Source organism: Lemur catta, chromosome 2, assembly GCF_020740605.2.
Source record: "Lemur catta isolate mLemCat1 chromosome 2, mLemCat1.pri, whole genome shotgun sequence".
NCBI classification, from domain to species: Eukaryota; Metazoa; Chordata; class Mammalia; order Primates; family Lemuridae; genus Lemur; species Lemur catta.
Genome location: NC_059129.1, coordinates 60,766,452 through 60,782,752, shown reverse-complemented (window position 1 = coordinate 60,782,752; position 16,301 = coordinate 60,766,452). Strand labels below are relative to the sequence as shown.

At 41.6% G+C, this 16,301-nt stretch overlaps 1 long non-coding RNA gene across 1 annotated transcript; it reads left to right on the top strand.

The window, feature by feature from the left end:
- The first annotated feature begins 11,643 nt into the window (after window positions 1-11,643).
- LOC123632087 lies at window positions 11,644-15,869 on the top strand. The gene is made up of 3 exons (XR_006733281.1): window positions 11,644-11,913; window positions 13,327-13,478; window positions 15,633-15,869. It is a non-coding gene; the product is annotated as an uncharacterized LOC123632087 (long non-coding RNA).
- The last annotated feature ends 432 nt before the right edge of the window (window positions 15,870-16,301 follow it).

Here is a 16,301-nt window from a genome sequence, read left to right as displayed (position 1 = left end):
TTTGTGGTTACAGAAAAGGAATCCGAAGGCCTGGTGCAGTGGCTCAGGCCTGTAATCCTAGCACTCTAGGAGGCTGAGGCAGAAGGATCGCTTGAGCCCAGGAGTTTGAGGTTGCTGTGAGCTAGGCTGATGCCACAGCACTCTAGCCAGGGCAAAAGAGCGAGACTCTGTCTCCAAAAAAAAAAGACAAAAAGGAAGAGGACAAATTTATAGAAGTTAATACTAAAAATTACTTTTTAATGATATGTTATAGTATTAAAGACTTAATAGAAGCAAAGAATTTATTTATGTTTTGATTAGGTTTTAATCAAAAAGGATTCAAATATGGATTCCACTCTCAAGGAGTTGATAGGTTGAGATGCAGAATGGCAAGTGAGAAACTTTATAGGTATTCTTAATATTTTTGCATGCGACTATGTGCTCTCACTTTACTAAGCATCCTCCCAACCACCCAGTGAAATAGATTGCTGGGACAACAAGCAAGAACAGCAAGAATCAAACAGTTACCAGTAAATTCACTGACATTAAAAAATGTGAAATTTCATTTCTTCATCTCCTAGTCATAGGCTATGTGATCTAATCTTAAACACCAGTTAAATGGAAGTTCAGAGGAAAGGAGGACACGTCCTGCACTTGCTGGGTATTCGCCTGTACCTCTGCAGTCCATCCAAAGGATCCAACACCATCCTGGGCACTTCCCTCAAATGGCCACAACCAGCAGTGTCAGTATGAATTTCTGAGATGAGCATGACAAGTAAAAGGCCAGTCTGGATTTAGAAAGGCAGGTAGTCACCAAAGCTCGCTTTGTAAGACAGAAAACATTTGGGCCCATTTCAAAGTCCATGGTAAGCTATTTTAAGCCCTGGCTACATTAAAGGAACTATATTTCTTCCCAGAGAGTAACTCAGCCTTTGAGAATCTGGCTCATATAATGTGACCTCAAATTATATTAAAACACTGTAGATTCATGAATGGCTTCAAGTCAGAGAGATGACAAATGACGGAGCCATCCATATGTCTCCTCACTGTTGATGGCAATGTTTAGATCAGGGCTGGGAAACCTTTTCATGTTGGAAGGTTGCATTAATTTAGCTGTAATCAAATAAGGCTGCATTCAAGAAACTTCAGTTAGATATACTTAAACATGTACATTATTTTGTAAAAATCTAACTACTATGTACTTAATAATTTTAAAAATAAAAACTATTTGTTAATTTTAACACATTAACTGCCATGAAAGTTATATTTAACTCACTCTAGTTTTGACCCCGGGGCCATATGAAGCATATATAAAATCTTACTTATTGATGTTCTTATTGTTACAATGAATATTGACAATTTAATTCTACAAAGATGGATTAAATGAAGTCAATAAATTTTGTTTTTCTATCTATGTTTACCTTAAAATTATTCTATTTTCTATTTTTATTCTATTTTTGTAATAAAACACTGTGGCTCCAGGGAAAAGTTTCTGGTTTTTTTGTTTGTTTGTTTGTTTGTTTTTGTGTGTGTGTGTGTGTGTGTGTGTGTGTGTGGCAGTTAACTAAACTTTTAATGATTTCGTTGTGTCTGCTTTTTGTTGGAAAGCACTTGAATATTTGGTTGCAGCATGGAGGTCCACAGTTTCAGCTGATTCTCTAAATGGATAGCAGTCATTTGTGACCTTAAGGACATCTTGATTTGGGTTAGGCAAAAGAATGTAGATTCACAGCAATAAGTGGTTGAAAAGCAAGAAAGCACTTTAGGGGCATATTGCTGAAGGTGTGGATATTCTGCATTTTTCCATTTTTCAAATGGATTTTTCTTAGCATCAAACAATGACTTTAAAATGTCATCTACTGAGAGCTCAATCAATTCCATCTGTAGTTCTTTAGGTGCCTTGGTGATATCAACTAGGTGAAGCTGAAATGCTCCTTTGAGTGTGATGTCATGATTCGCAAAGTAGTGAACTTTCATTGTATTCTCAGTTAATAGGTCTATAACAGCTGCATATCCTTCAGATGATTTGCATATACATCCTGGTCATCAATGACTGACCTTTGTTAACTGGGGAAAATGTTCATCCAAAATTTCCTTTTGAAGAAGTGTTTTGAAAAAAAATAGTTTTTTTCTAGATGGATTTTTTTCCCACCTATCATATATAGGCTTAGTTTTATCTTGCAAAGAAATATTCAAGTCATTTTGATTTGACATGATATCATACAGAAATGCTGCATTCCTATAGAAATCTTTCAATAATTCACATTGCTGATTCTGTTCCTCATAAAATCTAACTGTCTGTTCTCATAGAGATAAAATTTTGTCTAACACCTGTCCCTGTGATAACCCACACACTTTGGAAAGACACGGCAAATCCATACTGAATATCTTATCATTCAACTTTAGCATGTTATGAAACTGATGATGCCGTGTTACATTTGCACAAATATAGTTAACAACACTTTTGCTGCAAAATGTCACTTAAATAATACCTTTAGCATAAAGATTTGCTGATGCAAGATACAATGAAAAGAAATGAAAGCATCTGGATTTGCTAATACTTTTTTTATCTGTGCAATAAATCCTTCATGTTTTCCTGTCATGGAAGGTCACAGTCTGTACGTACACTCACTAAATTTATCAAATTCAGTCTAACCTCACAGTATTTATCTTGAAAGTTGTTGCAGATGTCTATTCCCCATGTTCTGTTCGTGAGAGTCCCCAAAGCAAGTAACTCTTCGTAGCAAAGAAAATTTTCTGTTATGACCCGAATGAAGTATAAAACCTGCACCAGGTCAGTAGTAGCAGTTGATTCATCCAAAGCAATTGAATAATATATATTTTCCTTTTGAAGTATTGCATGAAGTTCTTCTGTTAAGTTGAAGGCTAATTCATGCTGCCAATCAGTTATGGTTCTCCTTGAAAGAGGCAGTTGTTTGTGCTTTGAAACTATGGGGATCGAAACATCCTACACCTTCGACAGTACATTCTTTCACAATTTCTACATCACTAAATGGCTTCCCCTTATCTCCGAGTATATAAGCTACTTTATAAGTTGCTTAAGTGGCATTATTTCCAGGTCTTACTGCTGCTTGAAAGAATTGTCTTTGCTTTTGCTTTCATCTTTTAATTTCTGCAATACAACTTTTTGCACCTCTCCCTCTAACTTAAAATATTTGTGGTCTTTATGAGTGTTATAATGCTGATGAGCACTGAATTTCTTTAATATTGAAACTGCAGTATCACAAAACAAGTAAATCATCTTACCTTAAGCAGAAACAATATAATATTGCATTTCCCAATCCTCATTAAAACATCTGTTTTCTTCCTTCAGCATTCTCTTGGTCTTCTTTGACATGATGGCTGTTAAGCAGACAGAATTAAAAAATACTGTTGAGCTGTGCAACTATTCACAAATTCCACTTCAAACAGAAACACAGAGCACTGTTGTCAAAAACTGGTAACAGACTGGCATACTTGACTCCAATAAACTCTCTCCAACCAGCCTCGTGCAGTAGTGGTGCCAGTCAGGTGGGGGAAGTTAGAACTAAATCATGAGCATAGCAGCCGTCAATTTAGCCCTTATGGCTTCCTAATGTTCTAATTGTGCCGGTCAATCTGGGAGGATCATTTCATTGAAACTTATTTTATTCTTTGGTATTTTAAATATGTTCATTTTAAAAATAAAATGAAAATATAAAAGATGAATAAAAATGTATTAACAAAAATAAAATGATTTGTTCTGTAAAATTTGGATTCAGTCAAAAGGCTGCACTTAAGGACCTAGAAGACCACATGCAACCTTTAGGCTGCAGGTTCCCCACCCCTGGTTTATAACTTGCTTCCCACATAAACCTGAACAGTAAACTAGGGGCAGAGACCCTGCTTTAAGTTCTTGGTATTCCTCAAAGCACATGGTGATGCCGGAACACAGTGGAAGCTGCATAGATCTTGGCTGAATTTATCACTGGATCCTTATCATCAATTCATCGTGGTGCATTCTAACAATACAGGTGTTGCGTTCCATTTATCCTGGTTGGCAGGCAGAGAGTGAAAATTTCCCTTACATTTTCCCTTCCCACTTTCCACTCCTCCTGGGCCTGCCATCTGTCCTGGAATAACATCATTCACGCAGGGTTTCCCCTAGCGAGCTGTTTTAAACAATGTTTTGTCATGAGCTATAAGTAGCAATGATCCAGAAGAGAGATTAAAGATGAATTTACTGATCCTCCTTCTCTTTCCCCACCTGAGCAGCACTGAACAGAAATATAATATTTTAGTCCTAAAGCTGAAGAACCTCGAAGAAGTGCTTATTAAAAAGTGCTGTATGGTGCATCCATGTTGCCAGCCTGTGTCTATCTTTCAACCACCTTACAAACTTCACCCACCAACGAAACCCACACACGTCATTCATGAAATGTTTATTGAGCAGCCTTTGGGGGCAAGTACTGGACACAGGATGGGTAAAACACAGACATGCCCCTACAGAATTTACAGAATGGCATGGAAGAGAAAATGTGTAATTATAATACAAGCAGCAAGTGAGAAAGTGCAGAAAGAAAGATACACGCAGTGATACAGGAGTTCTTGCAAGAGACAAATTCCCATATTTGGGAGTAGGAGAAGTGCATTGGAAGCATCTGAGCTAGGCCTTTAGCAATGGATAGGGTTTTGTTATACGCAGTGAGGACCTGGCCAGGAATAGCAGAAGCAGAAGCATGAATACGGTCAGGACACAGTGAGCAAGAAATCTGGGCTCGTCAGCATGAGGGCAGGTCAGGACGAACAAGAGGAGATAAAAGTTAGACTCCTGTCAGATCGGGAGTCAGATCCTGTTCAATTACAGGCTATAAATTTAGATTTTATTTCATGGGAAAGTTTTTGTGCACAGTAGTGACATTAGAGCTGCCTTTGAAAAAGTCTGAACAAAGCTAGGCACAGTGATAGTCCCAGCTACTCAGGAGGCTGAGGCAGGAGGATCGTTTGAGCTTGGGAGTTTGAGGCCAGCCTGGGAAACACAGCAAGACGCTGTCTCAAAAAAATTTTTTAAACAGTCTGAACCAGGGTGTGAACTGGCCTCCAGGTACTCACGATATGGAAGCCAGAGGGCAAGGGAGCTGATCGATGCCTCCTGAGGCCCAGAACAGGGTGGAAAGGTGTAAAGCAACATCAGGCAGAGCACATGGAAGACGTCCACGCAGTAGAGAGGGCAGCCCAATTTGACAAATGGGCAAACTGAGGCATAGAGAAACTAAGTGTTCTAAGGCTGTGTAACTCTCAAATACCAGAGCCACGCGGGGTGCAGTGGCTCTTGCCTGTAATCCCAGCACTTTGGGAGGCCAAAGTGGGAGGATCGCTTGAGCCCAGAAGTTTGAGACCAGCCTGGGCAACATAGTGAAAAATTTTAAAAATTATCCAGATGTGGTGGTGTATCCCTGTAGTCCCAGCTACTCTAGAGGCTCAAGTGGGAGGATCGCTTGAGCCCAGGAGTTTGGGGCTGCAGTGAGCTATGATTACGACACTGCACTCAAGCCTGGGTGATAAGGAGAGAGAGAGACCCTCTCTCTAAATAAATAAATAAATAATTTAAAAAATAATGCCAAAGCCAGTACTTGGACCCAGGGCCATCTGACTCCAAAGCTGTTGCTCTCAAATAATATTAGCTTCAACATCATGGCAGAAATGTTGACATCTTGTTTGATGACATAGACATGCAGTTTAATTCTCATGGCACCCACTCACTCCATTTCAGCCACCAAGCTTTGGGTCATGGTGGCAGAGGAGCCAGAGTGCTGGAGGATGTTACTGTAAAATGAAAGGCTGAGCCTAAGGATAGGTAAGGAGTAAAGAACCCAGAAACAGCTGAGTGTCAATAAAAATAGCGTAGGGTTAGGTACTGGAGAATAAATAAAGAAATAACAGTACAGTAATGATAGCGTTTTGGTAAGTGCTAGTCAATGTTGGGAACTGTAGTTTACACAGATTATCTCAATGTTCACAGCAGCTCAGTGAAGTGGAGGTAATCATGGCTATGCAGAGAGGGCTTCTCCCAAGGTAGCCATTTATCTTTTATGTCAGTCAAGTCAAAGTTTGCTTTCTTCAAAGTGGCCTCCATACACTCTCCCCCATGGCCTCTCCAAAGGGACAATGTTGTCATCTCCTGCCACTTCCCTATCCCTGCCCCCATGGCTGCCTCTTTCTTCTCATGCCTAGAAACCAATAATTCTGATGCTGTCACTTTGGGACTGGCAACAAAAAGATTGGGTTGCTTGATGCTGGAAGTTCGAGGCAGACTTAGACATGTCTTCCTTTGTTTAATAACAGCATTTTCATTCCAGTGGATTAACAACATCTTTTAATTTGGAAAACATTCATCTCCTATAGCACCTCTCTATTATGAATAGGGGTAGTTGATATTGTTCAGGGCTTAGGTGAGCCAGGCGTGGCTCTTAGTTCTTTATCTGCATTAGCTCATTTAATCCCCATAAGTAACCTGATGGGATGATACTATTATTACCTCCAACTCAAAGATTAGGAAACAGGTTCGGAGGAGTTAATTTATCTCCTGTTTCCTAGTAAGAAAAAAGTTGGAAGCAGACAGAACCTGTGTTCTTGGATCTTAGGGTTGACTAAGTCTCTCCTGCTTAGCACTAGACCACGATCTAAGTTCATTATAGATTTGGTGTAAACCAAGATCGACCTGAATTCTGAGGATTTATGTCAAGACTCTCTAACTGGCTGTTAGGGCTGAATCCAGCCCCATAAAAGTGTGCATTTGTTCAGAACAGCATTTAGGAGGTGGATGTGCATGTCTGGAGACAGGGCCGCGCCCCCCACACCCACGCCTGCTCAGTGCTTCCCATCTCTGCTGTCCTACAGCAGCCACCACACCCTCTCTGCACACACAATGCGTGTCACACGGTCCCTGGTGTGGAGCCCACTGGATCCTGCTCATTCCCTCCACTGCTGATAGTAATGGCTACTCCCCCGTTCCCACAGTTTCCTTTACTTATTACAGGGTCTTTCACCCATCCCTGTTGGTTTAAGAGATCTTATATTTTTTTTTCTCAGACTCTCCTTCCACCTTTCATCATATGTTCCTTTTTACTGTTCACTCAGCCACTGGGCTCATTTATGAGTGCTATTGAGTTCTGCAATGCTGAATATTAACATGACTGTGTCTATTCCAGTGCTGGATAACATTCCAAAATAAATGGAAACACATTTAAACCACTTTTAAAAGTCAGATTGGTAGACCTGCAGGCTTCTGCCCCATCTACCAGGAGCACTGTATCACATGGGGCATATTACATGACCCGTATCACTTGCAGGCACAAGCAGCCTGGTGTCCAAGCTGCCATGTTGCAAAACGATATTACTTAAAACAGTTGCCTCAGACAGGCAGTGATTTGTGACTGCCGAACAGCATTTTAAATAGCAAGATGCCCTGAGATGAGTGGTTTAATTGGATTCATTTAATTTTTTTATATTTCTACATTCTTAACCAATGACCTTATCATATTTGGAATCAACTCAGATATTGACCAAACAATGATTTATTTGTAGTGAGGAATAAGTTCATTAAGCCACAGCTCCCCAAGGGAGCCAAATGATTTAATGTTGCCTTTCCAGTGGTATTAAATTATGGGATTCATTTAATGAAATGAAGGTGCTAAGATCTGAATGTTCGTGCCTCCCCAAAATTCATATGTCAAAATCCTAATCTCCAAGATGATGATATTAGGAGGTGGGGACTTTGGGGAGGTGATTAGATCATGAAGAATTAGGGCCCTTAGAACATAGACTCCAGGAAGCCTGTTCACCCCTCCACCATGTGAGGACACAGTGAGAAAGCACCACTTCTATTGACCAGGAGGTGGGCCTTCACCAGACATGGAATCAGCCCATGCCTTGATCTTGGACTTTCCAGCCTTTAGAACTGTGAGAAATAAATTTCTGCTGTTTATAAACCACTCAGTCTATGGCATTTGTTACAACAGCCCAGAAGAACTAAGACAGAGGGGCATGTGCTCTTGCCCTTCAAAAAAGTTGTGAGATTACAGTACTTTGTTATAGACATAGGCAGAAAAAAATCTATTCAGATAAATAAATTGACTTGCGTAGAAAAAAAATTACAAGAAATTCCTTCAAGAATACAAAATAAGTAACAACTTCCCATTTGTGGAATTCCCTTTCATGCAAAGTCTAAACAACACTATCCTAGTGCCCTCTTCTGATTATTTCCTTAGTATAAGTTCCTGAAGTTGGAACGGTTACGTCAAAGGGTATTATTGGAAGGCTTCGAATACATGTTGCCACTGTCCTCAGGAAACGTGTTCCCAGCTAGCTTTCTGTAGGAGCACTGGTTTCCCACACTCTCACCTTTGCTAGTATTATCTGGATGCATGTGACTTTGACTACTGGGAAGTGTGCTTATGTTCTACTTGGTTTGTTTTTCTTTAATCCTTGGGTTTATGTCGCACAGAATCTGGCCCTGCCTATATCTCCGACCTAATTTCACCTTCTATCCCATCAGGCTCTCTGCTCACAGGTCACCTTGTAATTCCTCCAAGGTGTCCTCCCACCACGTAACCTTTAGAGATGCTGTTCCCTCCTCCCAGAATCCCTCCCTGGCTCAGTGGGGTGGACTCCTGCTTGCCCCTCAGCTCTCTGCTCCAGGACCCCTTCCTCAGGATGCGATCTCTGCTTCCTCTGAGAAGCTTCCCTTCCAAGCACCTCTCTCAGGTAAACATGCAGGCTGCTGCCTTCTCTTCTCAAGGTTTCCTCCACAACTGAATTATAGCTCTGTCAACTCAGGGACAATATGTATTTTTTGTTATTCTCTATTGTATTCTCAGCCTAAAAATGCCTGGGACATAGGAGGAACCCAACAAATATTATTGAAATAAATAAATTAATAAATATGAAGAAAAAATAGAATTTTCCTTGAAGCTGCTCATAGACTCAGAATGAAAAAGAAATGCAAAAAAAAAAGAAAATCAATACTACGATGCAATATATACGCTACAATGGAAACACACAAAGGGCCAGCACAGAAGAGAGAAAGGAGAGGTGCCTAACTTTACCTGGAGCCATCCAAGAAGGCATTCCAGGTAAGGTCACCTGAGCTGAGACGAGAAAGGTGAGCTCCTCTTGGGGAGTCAGTGGCGTGGGGTGAGCACTTGCAAGGCAGAGGAAGGAGCTGGGTGCTGGGACCCAGCATCGGGAGAGACCAGAATGCACAGGCATTGAGAGAAGCCTTCCATGAGTGGGGCACAGAAGACACCGGGAAATGACAGAGCTTGAGCCAGGCAGAGGCCGGATCTCATGAGGACTTGCGAGGCTAGAGGGCAGGTCGCTGAAACTTTATTATACAGTTTGCACACGGCAGAGAAGACACCAGGAGACTTCACATGTTCAAAGATTACTTTTGCAAACTGGAGAGCGCGCTGGGGTGGAAGGACACTAAGCTGAAGGCAGAGAGACGGTGAAGAGCCTGTTGGGCCTGTCTCTAAGGCATATTTGGGCCTGATCTGGAGGAGGTGGCAATGGGGGTGGAGAGGAAGATGCAGAGACAGGGCCAGCTACATAATTTGTAGGGCCCAGAGCAAAACGAGAATGCAAGGGCCCTTGTTCAAAGAAAAAAGTGCCATAAAAGGCGTATAGAAGGCTTTTCTTTTATTCCATGATCTCTCCTGACTTGTCATGGTGTTTTTGTGTTATTGAATGTCTTTCTCAGTAAAAAAAAAAAGTTAAATTCTACATCGGTAGCATGAATTTGACCCTTCCGCCCCAGAGCATTCTCCAGTTTGCATTGTTTAAGGGAGTAGGACAGGAGAGGAACCTTTGCAGGAGGTCGAGCAGCTCCTCCTGCCGCAAAGCAATCCATTACTCTTTAACTTTTCACCCTGCCCCCTAGTTTGTTAAAGACATTCATCTTCTATTAATTGAATTGAAATTTAACTAATCGCAGTGATCATTGGCAACCAGTGCAATAAGTTAAAAGAAGTTCCATTGTGCTCCAAACATTTTTCCACCATAACCTAAGCCAGGTCTTAGGATCTTTGATGCTGTTTTTCAGAAAATTCCTCTGGTGTCCTAGCAGGTTGGGCTGCAAAGTAAGCAAGTGCTGCTACAATGGGCCCCTTGTAAAGGTTTTTGTTTGATTGGTTTTATTTTATTTTTATCCAGGATGCCCCCCGCAGCTTATCACATAGGGAGAATAAGTGAAAATTTAACTAAGGTAGATTGATGGATGGAACCCTGAGAAAGGGGTAATCTTCTCACCTTCCAAAGATCCTTTCATGTAAAGCAGGGTTCTTTCTTTAATTACATTCTATCCTTTTGACTTCTCTTATTGTACCCATCTGTGACATTAATCTTGAGAACCGTAGCTTCTGACTTTTTCCATTGACCTTGTTCTCCAACCTAATCCTGGATTTCCTTCCTAATTTAATCACAGATTTGGGGATTCTACCCCAAAGGACCAAGGATGACCTCTTTCTAGCCTGTTTGACAGCCTTCAGGGCCCAGACATAATCTGTCACAGCCCAGAGCCCGTATGGAGAAGGACAGCCCACAGTACACAGAACTAGCCAACAAGCTGCCCGCTCTTCTCCCCACCATTGCTTGAGTTCCTTGCTGCCTGAATCAGCACGCACTTGCCAGATCTTGGGCACAACTTTGGGAGAAAGAGGAGATGACTTAGATTTATAAGTCTCTCCTGCTTAGCACTAGACCACGATCTAAGTTCATTATAGATTTGATGTAAACCAAGATCGACCTGAATTCTGAGGATTTATGTCAAGACTCTCTAACTGGCTGTTAGGGCTGAATCCAGCCCCATAAAAGTGTGCATTTGTTCAGAACAGCATTTAGGAGGTGGATGTGCATGTCTGGAGACAGGGCCGCGCCCCCCACACCCACGCCTGCTCAGTGCTTCCCATCTCTGCTGTCCTACAGCAGCCACCACACCCTCTCTGCACACACAATGCGTGTCACACGGTCCCTGGTGTGGAGCCCACTGGATCGTGCTCATTCCCTCCACTGCTGATAGTAATGGCTACTCCCCCGTTCCCACAGTTTCCTTTACTTATTACAGGGTCTTTCACCCACCCCTGTTGGTTTAAGAGATCTTATAATTTTTTTTCTCAGACTCTCCTTCCACCTTTCATCATACGTTCCTTTTTACTGTTCACTCAGCCACAAAATCCAATTGTTTTGGAGCCTGGTTGTGTCCATAATTTTTGTAGAGCGGGAGCCAGACTGAATCATGAGACCTGGCTTTATTCCGGACTCTGCCCTTGAGGAGCTGAGTGACACTGGCAAGTCACTTGGAACTCCAGCCTCTATTTCCCCATCCCAAAGTGAAGGGATAGGAGTCACGATCTCAGTTTCCTAGCAAGCGCCCCGTGGTGCACGTTTCTGACTTTTTTGGGTCATAATCCAAATAGAAGAAAATGTCAGGGAAAAAGCAATATCCACTTAATTCACTCGACAACTATTTGTTGAGAAAGGGGTAGGTGCTGGGGTTCCAGAGGCTTAGAAGACACACTAGGTCACAGCCTCTGTTGGAGGGAGGCGGTACACGAACGAACAAAGCGTGCCAGACCGTGGGGACGCTCTGCAGGGAGTGCAGCACATTAACCTGATGCAGGGCGACTGAGTAGTGATGAAGGAGGCCGGGGAGGGCATGGCTAAGCAGATGACATTTGAGCTGTGACCTGAGAGAGAAGTAGCAGCAAGCTATGCGAGGAACATTCATGGCCAAGAAACAGCGAGTGCAAAGGCCACAATGTGTGTTTGAGGAACAAAACGCAGGCCGGTGTGTCTGGAGTGTATTGGGCAAGGGAGCAGAAGGTATGAGGAGAGAAGGGAGAAGGACACAGACCATGAAGGGTATAGACGCTGACAATGGAAATCTACTGGAAGGTGGTAAGTGGGGAAGTAACGTGGAACTTTCTATGCGGTTGTTAATGGGTGCGAGTGGATGCAAGGAGATCAGTTAGGAGCTACTGGAGGAGTCTGTGGCAGTGGAGATGGAAAAAGGGGGCAAATTTGGTTATATTTTGGAGGTGGATCTAGCAGGACCTGCTGAAAGGTTGTAGGGTAGGGAAAGAGAGGGAGTCATCCAGAGTCACTGTTGGGTATTTGGATCGAGGAACTGCATGATGCTGGTGACACAGGGGCTGGTATTAACAGACCCTCAGATCACAAGCAATCAGTCCACAAGCCCTTCCAGTCTCCTCATATCTCCCTGCTCATCTCATAAACATGGGTTAAGACAGCTTTATTCTTCCATGTGGCATATAGTTATTGATTACCTACTATGTTTCAGGCACCATTTTAACGTAACATAGCTATTTGGTTAATTTTCAGTATGGTTGTTTTAAACAGCTTAAGTTGGAACCTACTTAATCAGTAATCTAAGCTACCAATGAAATGAATTCTTTTCTTAGCCTTGGCAGACCATTTGCAACACATGAAGAGGCCTTAGCTCAGTGCCAGCTGTGAGCAAATAGTTTGGGTTCTCAATTTGTACTATTCTAGAAATTCATAGGAGATAGCCAGGATGAGGCTGGGAATGTCTTGCCCTTGTCAGACGCTGCCCAGCTGTGTAGCTCAGCTCTCTCAACTGAAAATTCCATTTGCCGGACAGCAAAGGCACAGACTCAAAGGACTCTCCTGGAGCCTGTCATGGTGTCTATTAGTAGGGGATATGCTCAGTCCCACGATGACCCTCACTGCTGCTTTTGTAGGGTACAGGTCTGAGTAAGCTCCACGCAGTGTTTTTAGATACGCAAATCTGAAGCTGAGATCACCACTTATTAAGCCTCCAGGCATATAAAGTTACACTAATGAATTAAATGAGACCCTTTATAACTGAAGCAAGAGAAAAGTGAAGGTTGCTTAACTGGCTTGAAGGAAAAGAAAAAAAGAAACCACATGCAATTTCTGACTTATTCAACTATAGAAATATTTCTGCTCTCTTGGGATTATCATTTTAAGATTCTTCAGATAAACAGGTGCAAAGCCATGCATTGAGGTTGGCTCACTTCCAAATGGCAAAAGCCTCATCTAGACTTTGAGTATTTTCAGCTGCTGTTTGCAGACATTTCAGCTCATTTCCCCCGGAGCAAGGGCAGGGGCCCACGCTCATGTCCCAAGTTTACTCCTGCCATCAGTCCCTGTGTGATTGCAGCCACATTGGAAAGGCATCTACTTTCCACAGTCGAATGGCTCACAAACGCCTCCTCACACCCCAGATCTCTCCCTGCAAAACTCCTAGAGTGATAGCTATTACACCAGAGCAATAAGATATCAAGTAAATGCTTTTTCCTGTTGTAGAGAATTTTGCTAAGGCTCAAAGAGGAAGAAAATAGGTACCGCTATATCCTATGTCCGGCAGAAGGAGCCAGCCACAGATCGATGGAGAAATAACACTTCAAGAACTGATTCTTCTGTGCCCAACCCCATCCACTGCCCCTACCCCAGTCATTGTAAGAAGACAACCAGGTAGCAGGGGAAGGTGGTCCTCTGTCCCCAAACCCTGGGAAGAAAGGAAGCTTTGCTTCTCTTTCCTCAATTTCAATAGATCTCTCCAGCTGAGCCAGGGATAGAAGAATCGAGAGAGATGTGGGGCTGAGGGGGCAGTCGAGGAGCACCCTACATGCCCACTGTTTGGTAGGGTGGGCTGCACAAGTATCCCTTGAATGGAGAGGAACATGAAGTTCACTAGGACTCATTGTCTTTCTGGTGGCACTGGGCAAGAAGTGAAAAGGTGTGGGGTGGAGTAGGGCATTGGAAAATTCAGCATTGAAGTTAATTTTAACACAATACAGATAGTCCTCAATAGCCTCAAAACACATAAATATTACAATATTTCCTTCCTCTAGGATGTAGGGGGTAGAGAGTAACTAGGATAAAGGAAGTGCTTTTTGATATTTCAATTAGATAGCTCAAATAATTTAAATAATAAAGAAAGTGGGGAGAATTATTTGACAATTCACAGATAAGGAAATCTCCATGCCCCTACCCCTAATGGTTTTGTATATGGGGATGAGCAAGTGATATTTTTCTGTAAAGAATTTTTCTTATTACCAAGAAACTGAAATCGTCTTTACCAGGATAAAATTCTTCTTGAAGCTTATTATTTTCTTTAAACACATGAAACACCTAGGATTTTCCTTTATGACTTTGTTAAGAACATGCTGGGATTAAAATACACATTTTGAAGTATTTTCAGGCCCAAACTTCTGAGTGACAATGGCTTTGTGATACTGCAGTTTTAATGTTTGGTGTCAATTAAAAGACCACACAAGTCGCATTGAAAAAGATCTTTTCTATAAACTTGATCATCTCTCAATCATATATGTTGACATCTGGTTCCTCAAAGGCTAGTCAGATTCATTGCATGGTTTATGTGGACACATGAAAACAGTTTGGATATCACTTAAATTGTTGTGAGTTGGAGTCAGGAGGGCAAGCCATGCTCAATATGTAAAAATCATGTGAGTGTGTATGCATATGGAAGAATTTTATATATTATATATTTGCCAAACAAACCCAGATGCTGTGTGTATTTGCGAATACAGATATGAAAATAATGCACACCAAAATATTTAAATTTGAACCTTGCAAACGGGTATGGGCCAATATGATGTTTACCTTACATAACACCTGCTCTGCAAGTAAAGCATATTTTAGTCTTTTTTGGTTTTTTTCAATTAATCAACATTTTACCATATATCCTTTTGCATGGACTGAAAAAAATCATAAATGTTGTATAATAGAGCAAGATTCAGTCAGTAGCATAAGAGACTTAGGAGAAAGCTTGGAGCTGGACTATTGAGTGTGCTTACCCAAGTTTTCTAATACGTGGCATTTCTTGGTTTGGCCTTTCTTAATACACATTAATTCAGAACTTAGGTTCTGCTCATAGTGTGACAGTCAACTTGTTGAGTTGAGTGGACTATCCATTTTGATCTTGGTATTTAGATTTTATTTGTAATACAAGGGAGACCAAAAGAAGATGTGAATAGTACACATGTAACTAATCTATTTAAAATATATTTAGAATCCACTAGATTCTTCAAAAGCATTCGTAAGCTCATTGCAGGTAAATGAAAAAAAAAATGCTGGACGTCATACTTTCGCTGTTGTTGGTCGCATGACAGCCATGAAAGCATTTTGTACAGTGCAAACTACTACTTTGCTGGACATTCCATGTTAAACAAATTGGATCCCATGGCGCAGTCACCATCAGCCATAGGCCTAGTAAATCCTATGCCCCCTGTGCTTCCTTATCCCCCTTGCTCGGTCTAATTTTTCTGCATAGCCTTGACCACCATCTGATAGATGTTGAGAACCAGCCACTGCACAAGAGGATCCCAGGAGCAAGGGATTGCTGCTCCCTCTGCCTGGAATACTTCCTTCGGCATGGCTCCTTGTCAGTCATTGCTCAGTTCAAACATAATTCCTTGGAAAACCTTTGTCCTCTGGATCTCATGCTCAGAGCAAGAATGTTCACGCACCACTGGGTGGGGGACTGCGGGAAGGATGGATGGCAGGGGTGGGGTGAGGTAGGGGTGGGGTGAGGTAGGGAAGTGTTTGTTTATTACTTATTGTTTTTCTATCCCCCGCATTCTCTTCAGGAGAGCAGATGTTCCTGCCTGTTTTATTCATTGCTTCCCCTGCTCCAAGGACAGAGCCTGGCATGTGGCACCAGAGACAACCAATAAATAGTTATTGAATTCAAAAAAAGATGGAAAGAATGAACATGGGCTTTACTACTAGAGACAGGTTCAAAATGAACCTACACCACTTGCTGGTTGTGACCTGGGCAAGTCATTATTTTTATATTGTTAATAGCTTTTTATTTTTCTGATCATAAAAATGACACGTTTATTATAAAATAGATAATACAGAAAATGATAAAAATAGTAAAAAAAAAATACCCATAATCCCAACCCCTAAAAGTTGTTAGCATTTTTTAATATATAGCCTCTAAATGTTAAGTTTAGTTTCTATACATGAGAAATGGGGGATTATATAATGGCAATCAATTTTCAGAACTGTTGTGGAGATTAGAGATAATATATGGAAAATGACTTCCCCTACGTGCTCAAAAAATTAGATAGTTGCTATTATTTACCTAGATGGGAGACAAGCATATATTTATCTCCAGACACAAAGGAGACACTCTATAATTTTGAGACAAGTTCAAAAAAATTTAGCTCCATTTTCAGAGGTTTATGAGAGGTTTATTATAGAAAATAGTCACCATCAGAGATTATCATATCCCAAGGGATAACTTCTAATGC